The sequence below is a fragment of the Carlito syrichta genome, unplaced genomic scaffold, assembly GCF_000164805.1.
Source record: "Carlito syrichta isolate Samal-C Ts95f unplaced genomic scaffold, Tarsius_syrichta-2.0.1 Scaffold149186, whole genome shotgun sequence".
NCBI classification, from domain to species: Eukaryota; Metazoa; Chordata; class Mammalia; order Primates; family Tarsiidae; genus Carlito; species Carlito syrichta.
The window spans coordinates 23,070-44,447 of NW_007093282.1; the positions used below are offsets into that span (position 1 = coordinate 23,070).

Below are 21,378 nucleotides of genomic sequence, written 5' to 3' on the forward strand. Positions count from 1 at the left end.
CCCTAGTAAATTCACCTCTTTAGCCCTCAGTTCTTAGAAATCCATCAAACCAGTGTTTTTTTGCATTGGCACCACTGAGATTTGGGGCCAGAGAGTTCTTCATTGTAGGGGACTGTCCTATGCCTTGTAGAGTATTTGGCAGCACCTCTGTCCTCTGCCCACTAGATGCCAATACCCACCCCTTCTGGTTGTGACACACAAAAAATGTTTTCAGACATAGTCAAATGTCTACTAAGGGTTAAAATTACTTCTCACTGAGAATTACTGCCCTAGCCTATGAGCACCTTGAGAAGGAGGTAGTGCCTTATTCATTTTGTCTCCCTACTTTCTAACATTGGTCTAAACACAGGGGTTTGTCAGTGTATGAAATTCAATTAAGAACCTACTATGTGCCAGGCAATGTGCTAATATGCTCTGATCTATATCAGGATTCATCCCCTTCAGGCATTCACAAGCCACCTTCTTGTTTTGTTCTGTTGCCATATCTGCATGCTACCTATACTAGTATTAACTTGGTATTTCTCCCTACATTGACTTACCTTATTTCAAATTAGCCACCTATAATACTGGAGTACAGAGTACAGAGTAGCTACTTACTAAATATTACTGATTATAATTGAATTTACCTTCCCAGTTCACAGCATCGACTTCATAGAAAGAACAAATTCCTGCTTATCTAGTCAATTAGGGAAACTTTAACTTTTATAGAAAATAAACCCAAGAATTTCAAAATTTTTATGCAATGGGATTTTATTTTCCATTCAAAAACTGTCATCTGGGGTGTTGCTGCTTGCTGGTGACTTTGCTCTATGTGACAATTCAGGGAATGCGGGCTCTTGCCAACTCAGGGCTCCACCATGTCCTAGGTTCCCATCTTACTATAAATCCAGATGGCAAAAGAGAATGAGAGCATGAGAGAATGGACCTAGGGTTAGGTCCAGGTGTGACACGTGACATTTACGCTCACCTGCCATTGGCAAGGGCCTCTCCCGAGGCCCTGACTCAGTGCACAGGGGCCGGGGAAGTGGAGTTGCTGACTGAGTAGCTGTTCCTAGTGATGACTCAGCACAGTGACCAAGGTATATGCATTCTGGTGGACAGCGAGCTGGCCTTGCCTCAGGTCACATAAGGTACTGCCAGCTCACGTCGCAGGCATCTGCTTTCACCCCCAGAATGTCCGCTCCACTGCACCCTGTCATCCAGGCCAGCTGAGTCACCCAAACCATTTCAATGACAGCAAATGACCATCTCACACATAGTCAGCAGGGTCAGATGAGGGAAACTCTTGTCCACACGAGTCTCAAATCAGCACACCCATCTCAGCCCTCCTACCTTTAGTCATTAGACACTAGGTGAAGCCAAGGGAAAAGAAAGAACCTACTTGGGATCACCCAGCGTGTCAGGAACAGTCCAGGACTCTGGCTGCCTGCACACAGCTGGCAGCAGTGGGACCCATCCACCCACCTTTCTCAGAAGCAGCCCAGAGAATTAGTCCTGATGCCGACGCCCGGCTCTGGAGTTCCTGACACCTCTTCTTGGATCCAGGCCCTTTCAAAAGGAGCATTTCAAATAGGAGCCATCAACACTTATGGAGGGTGGGTCTTAATCCATAGAGGATCATTAGCTTCACCCAAGTGACGGGCCATCCATCAGCACCTCCCATTCTTCCACCAATTATCTATTTGCTAATTATCTGGGATTAAGAATTGACACGGAGCGACATGGTCATTAACCACATATTTGCACTGCTTATTCATGTTAGTGGGGCTGCTCTGTCTCACTGCGTCTAATTGGACACACCTACAATACTGCACAACACATTTCTATCTACCTGGCTGTCAGCAGCCCATAAAGAATTGCAGGATGTGTTTACTTCCAACGGGGCTTGCATCTTGTCTGCAGGCACACTGGGTGTCTTGACTTTCTGGCGGTATGGACAACGGCTTACCCAGAGCTTACAATCATCTGTCAAATGTTTGTTAGCTCAAGCACTACACTGGGCACAGCACTGGTCCTGGGAGATTCCACAAAGATGAAGGGAGACACCATTCCTACCTACCTCTCTTACGTTCAGTCAAGAGAACACGCGCAAGCAGAGCCATGAAAGAGGGAAAAGCAGCATGCCATGGAAATATGCACAGGAAGATCACTGGAGTGGTAAGAAACCAGGGGAGGCCTCACAGAGGAAGCAACATTTTCAGACAAAGCCAGAAGGACAGAGGAATTCCAGGTTGCAGAAACAGCACAGAGACTTGCAAGGAGAATGGGGAGTGGCCTTGTGGATAACACTCATGCCCCAAGTGGGAAAGGGTGGACTGAGTCACATCATGGAGAACTGAGAATGTTCTGCTAGGATCTGGAGCTTTGTTGTCTGAGTATCAGGAACCATGGAAGAGATTTTGTCTTTTGGTGTTTATGATTGTATGTATTTTGTCTTTTGGTGTGTATGTGTTTTAGTAAACTTTTTATTAAAATATAACATACACACAGAAAAGTGCAAAATTTTTTACTAACTGACCATACCTATATAAATAGCACTCCGATTTTTAAAATAAGTTAATACTAAAATTCCAGAGTTCTACTTTGGTTCCTTTTCCCCCTTTCAGGAATGACCTACACACAATAGAAATGACCATCCTGACTAACACCACTAGCTATTTTTCCCTATTTTCTTGTTTGTGGCTTCTTTTGCTACACATGTGTTTGCAAGACTTGCACATGTTGCCATACATAAAGGCAGTTTGTTCTTTTTTGTTACTGTATAATATCCCCATGATATGGATACACCAATAAAATTGTTGATGAGCATTGCATTGTTTCTAGTTTGGAGGTATGAGCCTTCCTGCATGTGCCTTTTAGTGCTCAGATGGGGGAAAATCTATTGGGTACACGTCTAGGAGTGGATTGTTGGGTCATGGGGTATGCATATACCTACTTGAGTGGATGTTACTAATTTTCCAAATTTGCTTTGCCCAAACAAAGAGGAATGTACAGGAGTTCCAGTTGATCTGTATCCTTGTCAACACTTGGTGCTGCTGACCTTTCTTATGTTTTCTGCTTGTTTGGTGGAGGTGGAGTCCCACCTGGATTGGAATATTCTCACTCTGGCAGTAAAGGAATCAATGGTAATAGAGCTGGAATGAGAAAGGCATATAATGACTGGGCGCAGTGGCTCAAACCTGTAATCCCAGCTCTTTGGGAGGCCAATATGGGAGGAATGCTTGAACCCAGGAATTTGAGAACAGCCTGGGCGAGACTTCACCTCTACAAAAAATGGTAGCATGTGCATGTAGTGCCAGCTACTTGGGAGACTGAGGTGGAAGGTTTGCCTAATCTTTTTTTTTTTTTTTTTGAGTTGGAGTCTCACTCTGTCGCCCAGACTGGAGTGCAGTGGCCGCTCCCGGCCACTGCAGCCTCGACCTTCTGGGCCGGTGATCCTTCCACCTCAGCCTTCCGAGTAGCCGGAATGACAGGCGTGCGCTACCACGCCCGGCTAATTTTTTGATTTTATTGAAGAGATGAGGTCTCGCCTGCCCAGGCGGGTCTCGAACCCGCGGGCTCAGGCAATCCACTCACCTCAGCCTCCCAAAGGCGCGGGATTACAGGCTGAGCCACTGAGCCCGGCGCGGGATTACAGGCTGAGCCACTGAGCCCGGCTTGCCTAATCTCTTTTTTGTTTTTTGAGTTGGAGTCTCACTCTGTCGCCCAGACTGGAGTGCAGTGGCCGCTCCCGGTCACCGCAGCCTCGACTTGCTGGGCTCTGGCGATCCTTCCGCCTCAGCCTTCCGAGTAGCTGGAACTACAGGTGCGCGCTACCACACCCGGCTGATTTTTTGATTTATTGTAGAGATGAGGTCTTGCCAAGTTGCCCAGGCAGGTCTCGAACCCGCGGGCTCAGGCAATCCACTCACCTCAGCCTCCCAAAGGGTTGCCTAATCTTAAAAAAGTTGAGGCTGCAGTGAGGTGAGATGGTGCCAGCACACTGCAGCCTGGGTGACAGTGAGACCCTAACAGAAAGAGAAGAGAGACAGAGAGACAGAGAGAGAGAGAGAGAGAGAGAGAGAGAGAGAGAGAGAGAGAGAGAGAGAGAAGGAGAGAGGGAGGGAGAGAAAGGGAAAGGGAAAAGGAAAGGAAAGGGCCCATAAAAAAGAGTTGCCATAGGGGTGGAATATGCAGGACTTGCACACAAGGTGCAAGTGGACTTAAGAGGGAGATGGAGGAGGGTTTCTGAATGGGGTTGCTGGTTGAGTGAGGAATGTCAGATTTGAAGGCAGTAAGAAACATTCACTTTGGGACATATCATCACATCACAAAATGTAGGACAACGAGATGGAGATGTCCAATAGACTGTTGGCTATATGGGTCTGTTTTTTAGGAATGAAGTCAATGCTACAGACACAGAGTTAGGAGCCATCCCAGAGCCAGGGATGTGGTTGAGATTTCTCAGGGGGTTGTGTACAATGAAAGAAAGAAGGGCTCAAGACCAGACGCCTGCCTTTAGGGGATGAGCGGAGGAAGAAGAACGACAGACAACATCGCTTCCCTCTGAAATGCTGGCAGGGGCTGTGAAGCGTGAGTCAGGCTCTCCCAGCCCCAGCAGCATCCTCAGCCGCCCAGGGTCCACTTCACCAGCCACAATTTTCTCCTGACTGAACTTACATCACTAACCTCAGAAGTCACGTTGCGAAATCCGCATCAGATTGCGTACCTCTGGCAGCGTCCTAGAGACAATGGGCACTAAAGACTCATAGCATCTTGGGGCTGGAGTCTCCCCCCTCCACCTCCACAGCATCTCTGCCAACTAGTTATCCAGCACCCCAGGCAGGGAACTCATAACTTCCCACGACAGCCCATTCCATGTTGAGCAAGGGCAGATACAAGAAAATCGTTTCTTACAAATGCAACCTCATGATGTTGGAAGTCAAAGGAAAAGATAAAGTTATATTCCAATGGTAATGACCCTGGGAATAGGGTACCATGCAAGCACTCTGCATTCCAGAAAATTCATTTCTACGAATGTGCATCTTCTTGCTGGGGTTGAGGTTGTGGTGTTTTACTCACCACAGGAAGCTGCAGTGATTTCATTACCATGTGCACACGGGATGGGAATGTGCTCATCCGCTGTAGGCATTCCTCTGGCTTCATCAAGCAGGGAGTACAAGGGCTCTGGAATGGGGCCAGTCTCTCAGGACTGAAGCAGTGCATGCTACAGCACAGATCCGCCAGGCTGGACACGTGGGAAAAAGGTGGCGGTCAGGTGAGAGTGAGCCCATCAAGCAGAATAGGCGTGACGCCATTGTGTTTGACACTTCTTTCTGAGTGTTTACCAGCATGTGGTCCTGTGTGGGTCTCTGGAGGAGAACAGGGAAGGCAGATCTGAGTCCTTGGGGAAACTTATGGAAGAGACTGGCATGCAAAGGAGAATATGGCTGAAACTTTTTTTGTCTTATTTTTCTAAATTGATTTGGCAGGGATTTTGTTTGTTTTTTGCAAGGTGATATTTACAGTTTTTAAAATAAAATAGTATTGTCTGTCAGGCATGGTGTCTCACACCTGTAATCCCAGCACTTTGGGAGGTAGAAGTAAGAGGATTGCCTGAGCCCATGGGTTTTAGACCAGCCTGAGCAACATGGAGAGACCTTGTTTCTACAATAAATCAAAAAATTAGCTGGGTGTGGTGGCACACGACTGTAGTTCCAGCTACTTGGAAGGCTGAAGAGGAAGGATCACCTGAGCCCAGCAGGTCAAGGCTGTGGTGGCCATGAGCTATGCCACTGCACTCCAGCCTGGGTGACAGAGTGAGACTCTGTCTAAAGAATAAATAAATAAGATAGTATTAAAAGGTTTATTTTAACAAAAACCAATGGTCCCTTGGCCTTGACTGTTCTACCAGAGTGCTGTTCTCTAGGGGTAAGCTACCTCTTATGTTGGTTACCTCCATATTTCTAAATCATATGCTGTGTCAGGCACTAATGGCAGCCTTCCACAATCCATGCTCTCTTTTTCCTGGGCACAGGTAGACTTCTTTCCTCACCCTCTGTCTCTCTTCCCTCTGTCAGTCCCCCAGCCCTTGAGTTGAATGCCAAGCATGCGACTGACCTGTAGCCAATGAAATGTGAACCGAAGTACTATTTATTACCACTTCTAAGCCTAGCCTCTAAAACCACCATGTGCTCCTCTAGAATCTTCCTCCTTTTGACTATCTGGAATGGAGATGATGCCCAGGTAGGCTCTGGTAGCCACATGCTAAAGATGAAAGAGCATACTTCAGTCAGACTGTCTGGATGCGGGAGAGAAGGAGGACTGACCCACCAGTCTGTTCCTACCCACCCCGTACCATTATGAAAAAAGAAATGAACTTCTATTATGTTTGAACCAGTATACATGTTGGCATCTAGTTGCTACAGCAGTTAGCCTACCTTAGCTATCTTATATTTAATAATTTATGCAAGTACAACTACACAAAAATAGTTTAAAAATTATCCAGGCATGGTAGCACATGCCTGTAGTCCTAGCTACTCAGTAGGCTGAGGCAGGCGGATCCCTTGAGCTCAGGACTTTGAGACTGTAATGAGAGCCATGATCATGCCACTGCACTCCAGGCTGAGTGACAGAGCAAGAGTCTGTCTCTTAAAAAAAAATTAGGAAGCACACACTCTCGCTGGCATACTGCTTATAATGTATCTTTCCTTTAATAAATCTATGCTTCCTAATTTAAAAAATTAAAGAATAAAATACTAGGAATAAATTTAAGCAAAGAAATGCAAGACTTGTACTCTGAAACCTATAAAATGTTGTTGAAAGAAATTAAAAAGACCGAAATCAATGGAAAGACAACCCATGTTTGTATATTCAAAGGCTTAATATTGTTAAGATAGCAATACCATCCAAATTGATCTACAGATTCAATACAAGCCCTATTAAATTTCCAACTGCCATATCAGAAACAGAAAATCCAATCCTCAAATTCTTTTTTTTTTACTTTATTTTATTATAAAGATGTGGGGTACAAGTCAGGATTCGGTACATAAGTAATGTATGCACAATCCTTAAATTCATGCAAATTGCAAGAGATCCAAATAGCTAAAAGGATCTTGAAAAGAACAAAGCTCACACTTTCCAATTTTGAAACCTACTGCAAAGCTACAATGATGAAACAGTGTAGCAAAAGGACAGATGTATAGGTCAATGGGACTTACTATAATTGAGCATTCAGAGGGGGAAAATACATCTATAGTCACTGATTTTTCAGCAAATGTGCCTTCAATGGAAAAAGAATTGCCTTTTCAACAAATAGTGCTGAGACAACTGGTTATACACGTGCAAAAGAATTAATTTAGACCTATACTTCACACCATTCACTAAAAACTCAAAGTGGAATAGACCTAAATGTAAATACCAATGCTGTAGAACTTATAGAAGAAAACATAGATGTACATCTTTGTGGTGTTAGATTAGTTAATAGTTTGTTAGGCATAACACCAAGAGCACAATGACAAAAGAAAAAATAGATAAACTGGACTTTATCAAAGTGAAAATCTTTTGTGTGCCAAAGGACACTATCAAGAAAGTAAAAAGACAACCCACAGAATGGGGTATCTTATGAGGGTTAATACAGAATACATATTTTTTTAAAAAATGTACAACTCAACAATAAAAATACAACCCAATTACAAAATAAATGACCAGTAAGCAAATGAAAAGATGTCCAACATACACTAGTCTTTAGGGAAATGCAAGTTAAAACCACAATGAGAATGTGGAACCCTTGTGCGTTGCTAGTGGTAATGTAAAATGGTGCAGCCACTGTGGAAAACAGTTTGGCAATTCCTCAAAAAGTTAAACATAAACTTATCAAATGGGCCAAGCATGATGTCTCATGCCTGTAATCCCAGCACTTTGGGAGGTCGAGACAAGAGAATTGCTTGAATTCAGGAGCTCAAGACCAGTCTAGGCAACACAGTGAGACCTCATCTCTAACAGAAAAATTTTAAAAATCCCAGTGCTTTTGGAGGCTGAGGTGAGTGGATTGCCTGAGTCCGCGGGTTCGAGACCTGCCTGGGCAACTTGGCGAGACCTCATCTCTACAATAAATCAAAAATTAGCCAGGTGTGGTAGGGCGTACCTGTAGTTCCAGCTACTTGGAAGGCTGAGGCGGAAGGATCGCCAGAGCCCAGCAGGTCGAGGCTGCGGTGGCTGGGAGCGGCCACTGCACACCAGTCTGGGCAACAGGGTGAGACTTCAACTCAAAAAAATAAAATAAAATAAAAAATAAAAAAAATCAACCTATAGTACCAGCACATGCCTATAGTACCAGCTACTCAGGAGGCTGAGGTGAAAGGATTGCCTGAGCCCACGAGGTTGAGGCTGCCGTGAGCTGTGATTGTGCCACTGGACACCAACCTAAACAAGAGAGCAAGACTAAAAAAATTAGGAAATTACTCAGAAACTCTACTCCAAGTTATACACTCAAGAGAAATAAAAGCATAGGCACATCAAAAACTTATACATGCATGTTTACAGTAGCTTTAATCATAACAGCCAAAAAGTAAAAACCCAAATGCCTATCAACTGATGAATGCATAAACAAAATGTGGAATACCTATAAATGGAATATTATTCAATCATAAGAAAGAATGGAGTATTGATATATACTACAGCATGCAAGAACTTTGAAAACATCGGGGTAAATGAAAGAAGCCAGTCACACAAAGACAATTATTGTATCATTCCATTTATATGAAATATCCAAAATAGGCAAATCCACAGAGACAAAGATTAATGGTTATTAGGGGCTTTGGAGAGGGTAAATTAAGGATTGACTGCTAATGGGTTCAAGATTCCCCGAATGGATGATGAAAATCTTCTGGAATGAAATAGTGGCGATGATTGCACAACTCTGAAAGCATTCTAAAACCCACCAAATTGCACACTCTAAAATGGTGAATGTTATGGTGTGTGAATTAGATCTCAACTTTTAAAGTCAATTAAAACAATATAACTTTCAACAAAAAACAGCAATCCCTTGCCCCCCTTCTTCTACCACAAGTTTCCTTCTCAGAAGCTGTCATTTCAAACCCTTTTAGCTATTTCTTATACTGTTCACCTCCATATTTTTAAGCAAAATTCTTTCTTTAATATTTCTTGATTTATTGGTTTTAGACATTATATATTGACTCCTTAATATGGACAATGAAAGTTTGGATTTCACCGTTAACCCCACTTTCCTAATAGAGTCATATCATAATGTTTGCTTAAATTGGTGTTCAGTGTCTATATTAGTATGTGTATCTAATGCTTTTTTTTCCTTTTTTTTTTTTTTTGAGATGGAGTCTCACTCTGTCGCCCAGACTGGAGTGCAGTGGCCGCTCCCGGCCACCGCAGCCTCGACCTGCTGGGCTCCGGCGATCCTTCCGCCTCAGCCTTCCGAGTAGCTGGAACTACAGGTATGCACTACCACGCCCGGTTGATTTTTTTATTTATCGTAGAGATGAGGTCTCGCCAAGTTGCCCAGGCGGGTCTCGAGACAGCGGGCTCAGGCAATCCACTCACCTCAGCCTCCCAAAGCGCGAGATTACGGGCCGAGCCACCGAGCCCGGCTTCTAATGCTCTTCTTAAATGCCTGGTGATCTTTGGCTTTCTGGTTATATTTAAGAGTAAGGCCTCAAATGAGAGACTCTATTGGTGGGAGGCATTTCACTGCACAGTGAGCTGAATCTTGTAGGGAGACTTTCACGTGTTAGACTTTGGAGGTCTTTGCGCCAGAACCCTTCACCTTTCCTAGAGCTGTACACTGCACTCTCCTACCTGGAGTGACGTGTCTAGCTGATGTAATTCCTGGCACAAGAAGCGACAATAGTGGTTGCTGGGGCCAGGGCCCTTAAAGAGAAGTTCTAAAGCTTTTTGTGCAGACTTCCAGTTCATTCCAGTATTTCATCCCCACTCTTCTGCACTTGGATCCCTGGACTCAGCAGCTCTTGAGCTTGATTTTTTCCGTCAGTGACCGAGGGCTGGGATGAGGTACAGAGGAGGAAGGTAATTGAAGGGGGGTGGGAAAGGCCCAGACTTTTAGCCAATACTCCAGTTGTTAGCTCCATAGCTCATCTTCACTTTCTTGTGAATTTGGTGTGTCCAGTCCTGAGTCTTCTGGCGTCTGCGACATGAATTGTCTCACCTTTCCTAGCCCCCTCTGCAGGCACTTAGGTTGGTATTATAGCACCCAAAGCTCTGCTAAGGTAGGTAGCTACCTCTACTCCATCTCATTCCCACCTTCCAAAGGTTTGTTGACATCTCACTGTGTCACTGTACTCTCTGCCCTTCTCATTATCCTCAGGATTTATGCTTTTTTTTTTTTTAACTTATAGTGGAAAGTTGGAACAGAGAGGAGAGAAACAAGTGTGTTTGATCATCATGTTTAACTAGAATCCCAAACATTTATTTTAAATGGGTGACAAGATAAGATCTGCTTTCTCCTCAACATTGAAAAGCACTTACATTCAGGTCTCAAGTTTTTAACAGCTTGTATAGTTGTTTCCTTATGTTTTGTTGCTGCTTGTTTTTGGCATAGATTTCTGGGGAAAAAATATAAATGGTTGTGTGATGATTTTGACCATGTTCTAACCGACCTTGAGAGACTGTAGGTTTATGGAAAACCAAGTAAATAAAAAAGGAGAAAGTTATTGACAGCAAAGAAACACAAAGTGGCACAAGAGCAAAGTGTGATCTCCTTGTCACAACAATGAATGCTATTTAGATGATCCTCTGAGATTTTTTTGGTAATCAAAACAGTTTTGTATTATTTATTGATGAATTTGCTATCTGGTCTATAACATCTGCTTCCACGACTGTCTGTCTGGAGCCTTGAGTGTTTGTCTAAAAGAAGTAACTTCTACAGAAAGAGAATAAGCAAAGACCCAGCAACTACTTCCTTAAGCCAGCACTGGAGGCTGAGGAGTTCAGAAGGTATCTTCAGATGGCATCCTTTGGGTCATCCTTGCCTTGGGTTACCATTGTAAAATCTTATAAGGACTTCTTTCTCAACCATATCATTGCAACCTTGAGGACCAGCTGGTTTCCCTTTGTCTACCCAGAATCCAGAGGTCTTTCCAGCTCCTAGTTAGTGACAGTTGGCCTTAGGCCAAGTTCTGGGATGCAAGTTAACACTGTACCATCCTTACAGATCACTGGCATTCTCATGGTGTCTTCTTCATCCAAAACTATACCTTCTCCAGGTCAAATACTTGCTTTTTGCAGTTTCTCACTGAAACATTAATTTGTATGTATTTCTCACTAACTGGCACAATTTGCAGGGACAATTTGCAATTGCAATAGGCACTTTGGGGAACTTTTTTTCCACTTTCTTTCTTTCTTTTCTTTTTAGAGTGTCTCACCACATTGCCCAAGTTGGAATGTAGCGGCTATCTACAGGTGCAATCATAGCTTACAGCAACCTTGAACTCCTGGCCTCAATCAATCCTCCCACCTTAGTCTCCCAAGTTGCTGGGATTGCAGGTGTGTACCACCATGCCTGGCTTGCTTTGGGGAACTTTTTTATATGAACAAGATTGTTCATTTAAGAGGTAACTTTGAAGAAATAGGAAAGAAATCCTCATGAGGAGATTGTCTTGTTTATTTTTAAAAGATTATTTCATATAATATGGGAGGTACCTTTTTCCTTTTTATTCTTAGAGATTAATAGTGTTAGCTTTTGATTGTAGTGCTTGAAAATATTGTCAAAGATCTGACTACTGTATAAACCAGGTGTAATCCTCTCTTTAATGTGTGCATATGTCAAAATGGGTTTTTTACAGATATGCTTTCTTCCCTCTCCTTGAAAAGAAAACATAATTAGGTTTACTGTAATAATTTATTTATCTAATGATCTGAAGCTAACTCTGTCTCTCTTTTATTCCTGTTCCTCTCTCTGTGTTTTTCCCTTTCTTAAAACATTTTAAAGATTAAATGATCAAAAAGACATTTAGTCACTACATCCACATTCTAGGAATATCAAGTTCAGATGTTTAAAAAGAGAAAATGTCATTAAATTGTATTTTTTGTAAACACTGAAAAGTATAGTTATATGATAGTCTTTCTTCCTATGGTTACAGGATAAGAAAAAAGGGCCTTAATTCCAAGATAAAGAAGAGTTTCAGTATGATTCAGGTCCTTAAGAATTAGTTTACCATATAAAAATGTCAGCACAAATTTTGGTGTGCCTAAAAACCTGGATTAAATTTCTCATGAGCTAGACATTCCAAATGACCTACATTGGTTTTATGAGTTAAGTTACAACTGTCTCCAAAACTTGTGTAGAATTACTTACAAATTTATATATCGTTGCATTCAACTAGATGGAATGGTAACAATGGATTTTTTTCCCAAGGGTTTAGTATAATTATATTCTTACAATGCTAAAATTCAAAGGAATTAATGAATTAGCTAAAATTGCAATTTCTAGATCTTTGATGAATTTTAAACACATAGACAAATAATTAAGTTAATTAATAATCACTGGATGCCCAGTTTCTAACTAAGAAGTAGATATAAAACATTATTCATATTTTGTTAAAGATTTTTGCATCTATGTTCATCAGGGTTTTCAGTCTGTGGTTTTCTTTCTTGGTTGTGTCTTTGCCAAATTTTGGTATCAGGACGATATGGGCTTTGTAGTATGAGTTAGGAAGGAATCCCTCTTCCTCAATTGTTTGAAATAGTTTCAGTAGGACTGTTACCAGCTCTAACTTGTACATTTAGTAAAATTTGATTGTGAATCTTTCTGATTCAAGACTTTTTTAGTAGGTAAGTCTTTTATTATTGATTCAATTTCATGGCTCATTACTGGTCTGTTCAGGGTTTTAGTTTCTTCCTGTTTCAATGTTGGGCAGTTGTGTGTTTCTAGAAATGTATCCATTTCCTCTAGATTATCTAGTTTACATACATACAGATGTCTATAGTAACCTCTAAGAACCTTTTGTATACTAGCAAACCATATCCAACAGCACATCAAAAAGATCGTTCACCATGATCAGGTGGGCTTTATTCCTGGGATTCAAGTTTGGTTCAACATACCCAAATCAATAAACATGATCCACAAAAGCATTTGATCAAATCCAACATCTCAGCCTGGCTCGGTGGCTCAGCCTGTAATCCCACGCTTGGGAGGCTGAGGTGAGTGGATTGCCTGAGCCTGCGGGTTCGAGACCCGCCTGGGCAACTTGGCGAGATCTCATCTCTACAATAAATCAAAAATTTGCCGGGCGTGGTAGTGCACGCCTGTAGTTCCAGCTACTTGGAAGGCTGAGGCAGAAGGATCGCCAGAGCCCAGCAGGTCGAGGCTGCGGTGGCTGGGAGCGGCCATTGCACTCCAGTCGGGGTGACAGAGCGAGATTCTAACTCAAAAAAAAAAAAAAAATCCAACATCCTTTCATGACAAAAAAAAACCCTCAACCATCGAGGCATAGAAAGAACACACCTCAAAATATTAAGAGCCATTTATGACAACATTATATTGGATAGGTTGGAAGCATTCCGCCTTAGAACTGAAACTAGACAAGTATGTCCATTCTCACCACTCTTAGTTAACATAGTACTAGAAGTTCTAGCCAGAGCAATCAGACAAGAGAAACAAATAAACAGTATCCAAATACAAAAAGAGGAAGCCAAATTATCTCTCTTCACAGACATTATTATTCTATATCTAGAAAATCCTAAATATCCTGCCAAAAGACTCCTAAGCCTCATAAACAACTTCAGTAAAGTCTCGGGTTATAAAATCAATGCTCAAAAATCAATAGCATGTCTATATACCAACAACATTCAAGCTGAGAACCAAATCAAGAACACAATTCCACTTACAATAGCTACAAAAAGATTAAGATTCTGGGGAATACATTTAATGAAGGAAGTGAAAGATCTCTACAATGAGAACTACAAAATGCTGCTGAAAGAAATCAAAGATGACATGAACCTATGGAAAAACACTCTATGCTCATGAATCGGAAGAATAAATATTGTTAAAATGTCCATACTGCCCAAAGCAATCCAAAAATTCAATGAATCTCAATGCAGCATCATTTTTCGCAGAACTAGAAAAAACAATTCTTAAATTCATAACGAAACAAAAAAGAGCCTGAATAACCAAATAAATCCTAAGTAAAAGAACAAAGCTGGAGGCATCACATTACTGGACTTTAAACTTTACTACCTGCCTGGACAGCTTGGCGAGATCTCATCTCTACAATAAATAAAAAAATCAGCCAGGCATGGTAGCGCATGCCTGTAATTCCGGCTACTCGGAAGGCTGAGGTGGAAGGATCGCCAGAGCCCAGCAGGTCGGGGCTGCAGTGGCCGGGAGCGGCCACTGCACTCCAGTCTGGGTGACAGAGTGAGACTCCAACTCAAAAAACAAACAAACAAAAAAACTTTACTACAAGGCTACTATAACCAAAACATCATGGTACTGGTACAAGAATAGACACACAGACCAATGTAACAGCATAGAGAACTCAGAGATAAAGCCATTCACCTGCAACCAAGTGATCTTTCACAAAGTCAACAAAAAATAAACACTGGGGAAAGAACATCTTTTTTTTTGAGTTGGAGTCTCACTCTGTCGCCCAGACTGGAGTGCAGTGGCCGCTCCCGGCCACCACAGCCTCGACCTGCTGGGCTCCAGCGATACTTCCGCCTCAGCCTTCCAAGTAGCTGGAACTACAGGCACGCGCTACCACAGCCGGCTAATTTTTTTTTTTATTTATTGTAGAGATGAGGTCTCACCAAGTTGCCTAGGCGGGTCTCGAACCCACGGGCTCAGGCAATCCACTCACCTCAGCCTCCCAAGGCATGGGATTACAGGCTGAGCCACCGAGCCCGGCTGGGAAAGAACATCTTATTCAGTAAAACAGTGCTGGGAAAACTGGCTAACTATATGCAGAAGAATGAAGCTGGACCCCTTCTTCTCACCACATACACAAATCAAGTGTAAGACCTCAAACTATAAAAATACCTGAAGAAATCGTAGGGAACACTCTTCTGGACATTGACCTAGGCAACAAATTTACAACCAAGTCCTCCAAAGCACATGCAGCAAAAACAAAAACTGACAAGTGAGACCTAACTAAACTAAAGAGCTTCTGCACAGCAAAAGAAACTATCAGCAGAGTAAACACACACATATATATGTGTGTGTGTGTATAACTGCCACCTCAAAATTGTTAAAATAAAATGAAAGAAGTGCTGAATGCATGTAGAAAAAAATAGCTAAACAATTCTTGGTTTTCTGTCATCTAATTTTTTCTTATGTCTGGAAAAAAGTCAGTCACAATCATGCATCACTTTGATAATGGAGATATGTTCTGAGAAATGTGTGATTTCATCGTTGTGTGAACATCATAGACTGTACTTACACAAACCTAGATGATACAACCTACTACACACCTAAGCTACCTGGTATAGCCCATTGCTCCTGGGCTGCAAACCTGAATGGTATGTTACTGTAATGAATACTGTTGGCAACAATGGTATTTGTATATCTAAACATAGAAAAAGTATAGTAAAAATACAGGATAAAAGTTTTTTTAAGTGGTACACCTGTTTAGGGCACTTACCAAAAAGGAAGTTTGCAGGGCTAGAGGTTGCTCTGGGTGAGTCACTGAGTGAGTGGAGAGTGAATGTGAAGGTCAATGACATTACTATACACTACTGTAGATTTCATGAACACTGTACACTTAGGCCACACTACATTTATTAATCTTTTTTCTTCAGTAATAAATTAACCTTAGCTTACTGAAATTTTTTATTTTATAAACTTTTAAATAAAAAAAAAAAAATCCTGGACTCATAACTACACACCTTAAAACACAAACACATGGTATAGCTATACAAAAATATTTGCTTCCTTTATATCCTTATTCTGCAAACTTTTCTATTTTTAAAATATTTTACTTTCATGATTTTATTTTTTAGGGCACACAAGCCAAACGCAGTGGCTCACGCCTGTAATCCCAGCACTTTGGGAGGTAGAGGAGAGAGGATTATCTAAACCCAAGGGTTTGAGACCAGCCTGGACAACTTGGTGAGACCTCGTCTCTAAAACAAATAAAAGAAATTAGCCAGGCATGGTGGCATGTACCTGTAGTTCCAGCTACTTGGAAGGCTGAGGCGGAAGGATTGCCTGAACCCAGCAGGTCGATGCTGGGGTGGCCGTGAGCATGCCACTGCACTCCAGCCTGGGTGACAGTGAGGCACACACACTAACCTAGGGCTACACAAGATCAGGACCATCCATATCACTGTCTTTTACCTCCACATCTTGTCTCACTGGAAGGTCTTCCAGGCAATAATAGGCATGGAGCTGTCATCTCTTATGACAGTAATGCCATCTTCTGGAATACCTCTGAAAGGACCTGCCTGAGGCTGTTTTATACTTAATGTTTTCATATAAGAAAGAGTACACTCTAAAATAAGAATAAAAAGTATAGTATAAACCAGTAACATAGTCATTTATGACCATTATCAAGTATTATGTACTGTACATAATTGTATGTGCTATACTTTTATAAGACTGGTAGCACAGTAGATTTGTTTACCCCAGGCTCCTCACCACAAACATGTGAGTAATGCATTGTGCTATGATGTTACAACAGCTAGACCTCACTGGGTGATAGGAATTTTCAGCTTCGATACAATCTTATGGGACCACCATGGAAACATCATTATGCAGCAGATGACTCGACTTTGGTTAAAGGTGATAATTACTATAAATGGTTGACTATTCTAAGGAAAATAATTATAGATAAACACAAACATGAGCCGGGAGCAGTGGCTCATACCCGTAATCCCAGCACTTTGGGAGGTCAAGGTGGAAGGACTGCTTGAGCCCAGGAGTTCGAGACCAGCCTGGGTAACACAGAGAGACCTCATCTCTACTAATAATCACCAAAAAAATACAAACATGTATGCGATGTAATGGATATGATTATCTCTTCATTTTTAAAATAAAGAAAAATAAAAAAATATTTTTAAACGTTGTTTCAATTTATTCAGTTAGTAAACGTAATATAACATATCTTGCTTTATTTAATATACTAACATTTTAATTGTGTTTTGAAGCTATGGACATAAGCTTTAGGTTTATTAGTCATTTGTATATTTATATAACAACATATATCTAGATATATATTATAAAAGGATACTAATAAATCCTTTCTCACACATCAGTATGTAATTTTTATGTAAAACTACTAAAATATTTCATGCCCATAGTAAAGGCTTTGGTTTTTTGGTCACTAAAATATTATTTTAACTCACTAAAATATTATTTAACTCCTGGTGCTTTCTTTTTTCTTTTTTGAGTTGGAGTCTCACTCTGTTGCCCAGGCTGGAGTGCAGTGGCACTCTCACGGCTACCCCAGTGCCGACCTGCCAGGCTCCGGCGATCCTTCCACCTCAGCCTTCCAAGTAGCCAGAACTACAGGCGCATGCTACTATGCCCAACTAATTTTTGATTTAGTGTAGAGACGAGGTCTTGCAAGTTGGCCAGGCTGGTCTCAAACCGTGGGCTGAGGCAATCCACTCTCCTCGGCCTCCCAAAGTGCTGGGATTACAGGCTGTGCCACAGAGCCTGGCCTGGTGCTTCCTAACATACTTAGTTACGTTTCTAATAATCACTGTTCCTTATTTCTATGTTGTTACAATATTGCCTATCTTGTGTTTAGAGACTCATGACTCATACTGGCATATAGTGTTTTGTTGTGCTTTGCAGATACTGCATTTTTTACAAATTGCAAGTCTGTGGCACCCCTGTATCAAACAGGGCTATCAGTGCCATTTTTTCAACAACATGTGCTCACTTCATGTCTGTGTCAGCATTTTTTTTAGCAATAAAGTTTGTTTTCATTAAGGCATGTACTTTTTTTTAGACATAATACTATTGAACACTTAATAGATGACATCATAGTGTACATATAACTTTCATATACACAGGAAAACCAAAAAAGTGTGTTTGATCTGCTTTATTGCAGTGGTCTAGAATTGAACTCTCAATATCTCTGAGATATACCCGTACTTTTCTCCTCTCATGATCTTTTCTTGATTTTTCTCTTTCCCAAATTCAAAATAACAAAAGTGTGAAGATATTTTTTATGTCTAAACAGTAACTCAATTTTCTAAAATAGTCAGAAAGTAGCACAAAGACTTACTCCCAAGCCACCTGTAAAAGGAAAGACAAAAGGAATAATTAGGTTTGTCTAGAATATTTCAAATTATATTCATAACTATTATGAGAATGTTTTGGACGCCAAACTTAGTATAGAAATAACAAATTTAAATGATAATTTATCTCCCTAGGTATATAAGTAAATATATTAATTTAAATATTTTTAGATGATCATATACTTCAAGTTAAATATTTATGTTGAAACATGAAGACAGGCACCAGAACTACCTACAAAAAGACTGCATTTTTCTCAAGATTCTAGATTTACAAATCCTTTTTCCTTTTTGTTCATGAAAAGTCTGAACAAGCACTAGGGATATGATTCAATGACAGGGGAATCACCAAAGTACAATTGCTTATTTCAGTCTTTCATTAGATTCAGCAGCCCAGGCTTAGCCACCTTGTCTGAGAGCTATAGAACCAATGGCAAAACATTGAAAACTTGCTCTTAGGTCTCCACTAAATGTAATGGTTCCTCATGCTGTACAGACTTTGGTATTGACAAATACTTGGCACTCTTCAGCTAGTTGTCTAACTCCTATTATACACACACACACACACACACACACACACACACACACACACATCATTGTCCTTGCTGTAACATTCTAAACCTAGCTCCTGCCTTCTCTCAGGTAAGAAGGAGAAGTCCATGACTGCTTACTTCCCTTATGGAACTATCCAGACCCTGCATGGATTCCTAAAGACTCCCCTAGGTAGCCTTAATTTAATTGTGTTTGTTGATGATACTTAAAAGTTGCCAGGCAGGCTATGCCATCACAGACTTGAAATATAACCTTCTCACAGAAACTAAATCAGCTCAGATGGCTAAATTAATTGCCCACTCTTAGATCTATTAGAAGCAAATAAAGGAACAAATATTTATATCAATCACGGATACAATTTTGGGTTAACCCAAGACATTAAAAAAAAGTCAGGTGCGGTGGGTCACGCCTGTAATCCCAGCACTTTGGGAGGCTAAGGTGAAAGGATTGTCTGAGACCAGGGGTTTGAGACCAGCCTGGACAACTTGGTAAGACCTCATCTCTACAATACATCAAAAAAATAATTACCTGGGCATGGTGGCATGTGCCTGTAGTTCCAGCTACCTGAAAGGCTGAGGAGAAAGGATCACCTGAGCCCAGCGGGTTGAGGCTGCGGTGGCCGTGAGCATCCCAACTGCACTCCAGCCTGGGAAACAGAGTGAGATTCCAACTCAAACTCCCCAACCCCCAAAAAACAAGACATTAAAATGCTTTTGAAGGTTTGCTCAGGTGTGTGAAAAAATGGCTGAGACCAGTTTTGTCATTCTTTGTAGAAGAGTCTCAACCACCCTGAAGGCTTCCAGGTCTACTAACTCCTCAGGTCCTTCAGACACATCCTTCAGTAGTGAAGATTACTTCATACTTTGTCAAGGAAAGGATTAGAAGAATTCTTTGATGACCCAAAGAAATGGGGGGAAGAAAAAGTAAAATTTGGAGCAGCATGGACTTGTCAGCAACTAAGAGAAGCAAAAGTAATGAAGAATTTACATAAACATTGGTATGTCCTACTGAAAGAGAGAAACATGCTCCTCACCCTGGAGCAGGAGGTTGCCAATGCCAGTCCAGAGGGGTTGGAGAAGGTAGTAGATTCCATGGATGCATTAGATAAATTGCTCAGGAAGGAGAAGATGCCTAAAGGCTCCTTCAGACTGGTCAACAAAAAGTTGAACCCGGGTCCTGGAGAGTAGACATCTTTGGAAGAACCATCTGGCACAAATTCAAGCAATGGCCTCTACCTTGGTACCTAAACAGAATACAATAGAAAACTATTCCTTGCAGTGCCTTATGTAGAACATTTTTTTCAGACTGAGATGTGAGAAACAAGCCCCCACCACAGCAAGAAAGAAAAATTTAGAGAAAAAGAAAGATTTATTCAGGAAAAGTTTCCACCGCTTTCTGAAGCCCAGAAATCAAGTCTTGCCTAAGATGTCTAAACTCTTCATTTATCATTTTGTTTTTCTTTATAAAAGTCTATATATAAAAATAGTCTGGCCGAGCTCAGTGTCTCAGCCTGTAATCTCGTGCTTTTGGGAGGCTGAGGTGAGTGGATTGCCTGAGCCCGCGGGTTCGAGACCCGCCTGGGCAACTTGGCGAGACCTCATCTCTACAATAAATAAAAAATTAGCTGGGAGTGTTAGTGCGTGCCTGTAGTTCCAGTTACTTGGAAGGCTGAGGCAGAAGGATCACTTGAGCCCAGCAGGTCGAGGTTGCGGTGGCCGGGAGCGGCCCCTGCACTCCAGTCTGAGCGACAGAGTGAGACTCCAACTCAAAAAAAAAAAAAAGTCTGTATACAAAATTAAGTGGTTTAAAAAAAATGTTTTCCAAACAAAAAGACTTTCTGAGCCTTAAAGGAAACCCTATAAATAGATGACAAGTTAAAGAACTTTGAGATGTTTTACTATTACCTAAGGAGAAAGTCATAATGAAAATAGAGTCTAGCAAAAATACTCATGAACCAACCCACAATAGTAGAGATAAATCGGCAGTGATATTGAACCAACACTAGAGAGTGGGGTAGTTTTAAGGGTATTGCTGAGCTATTTCCAGCGCCTACCCTACACAATCCTCGCAGCACAGAAGAGACAGACCCTGGGCAGAAACCAAAGCCTCAAAGTCCATTTAACGCTTCCAGGCCTTGACAGCAGTAAAAGCAATCCCCTTTAAGACCCACAAGTTGTATCCTTCTGAATTAATTACAGCCACATGTATTTGGGAATTGCTTCCAATCCTACATTCTACCTGATTACAGGTGGATATGACTATTTACTACAGGGGAGTCATACAGTACCTCTAACTTGGTCACCTATAGGAAGCTGCATTCCCAAAACAACCCCCTAAGTAGACTCTGCATGACCTGAAATGTGGAGATTTTATTTCCAAAAAAGACATTAGAGGAAGACTGTCCTTGAGCCTCAGTGGAAAGGACGTTATCAGCCACTGTTAACAACTGACAGCAGTAAAACTCCAAAGTGTTGATCCATTGCTATTCAGTTGGCAAAGACACGCATCCTTTTCTCCTAACTCTAAGATGTTCATTCCACTGGAAGACCTCAGACTGAGGATTCTTAAGAATTCTTAATCTGCAGACTTTGGAAGTGGGTAACTTCCAGCCAAGATGAC

The 21,378-nt window shown here is 41.5% G+C and overlaps 1 pseudogene; it reads left to right on the forward strand.

Annotated features, from left to right (window-relative positions):
- Window positions 1-1,497: 1,497 nt before the first annotated feature.
- Window positions 1,498-20,183, forward strand: LOC103251926 (annotated as a pseudogene).
- Window positions 20,184-21,378: the final 1,195 nt, after the last annotated feature.